The sequence below is a fragment of the Athene cunicularia genome (genome assembly GCF_003259725.1).
Source record: "Athene cunicularia isolate RWA chromosome 3 unlocalized genomic scaffold, athCun1 chr3_part1, whole genome shotgun sequence".
NCBI lineage: Eukaryota > Metazoa > Chordata > Aves > Strigiformes > Strigidae > Athene > Athene cunicularia.
In genome coordinates this window covers 63,782,993-63,784,761 of record NW_020799097.1, presented here as the reverse complement: position 1 = coordinate 63,784,761, position 1,769 = coordinate 63,782,993, and positions in this window count along the sequence as shown.

Genomic DNA, 1,769 nt, shown 5'->3' with positions numbered 1-1,769 from the left:
CAGCCTCTCTACTTCCTTGGAACGTAGTAGTTGGGTAGGAAGTCTTCGTTCTTAAGGACTGATGGCCTGAGGGATGACAGGTCCAGGGGGCTGGATGCCTGAGGGAACTGGGCTTTGCATAACTATGGCAGCATCTATGGTGTGATTTACCCAGAGTATATTTCTTTCAGCACCTTGCCATTCCCTGCTCCTGGACATTTTTCCCTGTCCCTTCATGTGGGCTGAGGTACTGGATTACTGAAGTGACATGATTAGAAAAGATATATATATTTGTTTTCATACAGAGCATTTCTCTCATGTGATGTGAAGCCCAGCCACTTCTGAGGGTTTTACAGAGAGCATTTGAAGTGATGGAGAGTTTCACCATGGAGTGGGAATGAGGAGCTAAAGTAGGAAGGAGGGAAAAACGAGCTGAATTACACCCTACTTTGTACATGCAGCTGCACCAAATAGATAAACAAGTGGTCCTAGACCCTTCTGGTTTTTGCTTACAAGAAGAAGGAAAGGAAAGTAAGTTTGAATAAGGAGACTAATAATTTTGCATTTATTAGCTGTTAGCCTATGAGGGAAATGCTAAATCCCAGGAAAACCTGAAAAAGCAATAGCTTGTTTTTGTTTTTCTAAATGGTACACACATCTGAATATTCATTATTACTATTTACACCTTGATAAACTGAAAGTCGACTGCACATGGCTGAGGCAGATGTTTATCATACAGGTCTGAGCAGGATGGCAGGAATTCATTTGATCTGAGTTTGCACAGCACAAAATGAAGTTCTGTCTTGTCAACCGGATCTCCTAGGCAATATAGGAATACATTAAAAACATCAGCAACACCACTAATTGTAGAATGCATGAATATTTTTTGTTTCTGATTTACTCATTTTTCTTGTTATATCCCATAGTTTATCCCACCATTTATGATGTAATGTTTATATTTGACAGAATATAAACATATATACATAGAGGCAAGGAAAATTTTCTTTGAAGTGGGTGTGTAGGCACACACCCCCCATATATATATATATATATATATATATATACACACACACACATATTTTTATGTATATATAGATATCTATATCTCTTGAGGGAAGGGGGAAGTTCTCCTTGCCATTGAGGACAGGAGAAGTAATACTTGAAATTGCAGATACCTAGATTCTGGTTAGGCATAAAAAACCCCACCCTTATAAGTGGTGAAGTTTGTATAATCCTGGAGCAGGCTGCCTAGGGAAGCTGCAGAATATCCTTGGAGGGTATTTAAGTAATCCATTTCATGCACGTCAGTCAATAGCAATTCTTTATTGTACTTAGGAAGAAAAATAAATCTCTCAAGGCCCCATTCAGCTCTGTATCTCTAAATTATTTTAATTATTTCACTTCTTTTTATTGTTCAGGAAAGAGGAGCTCAAGCTCACTAAACTAAACAAAGACCTCGGAGTGCTCAAAACACCATCACCAAGTGTTTCAGAAGTTGCACTAGGAAAGACTCATGGTCAAGACAGTATTCATATAATATGCTATCATAGGATAATGACTATGATAATATTTATGGATAGTAACATTGAGATTTTAATAGCTCAATCACTTTACCTGTCTTTTAATATCAGATAATTCCATAAGAGGTGTGATTCATCTACAAAGCAGGAAAAGGATCATAAAAAGGAAATCCCTTCTATTTCAATAGCAGTGCTTGAGGTCACACTTGAATTCAGCACTTCTGTCTTCCAGGAGCCCTTTCGTTGCTTGTTTTCCTGGTGGAGGAGTGA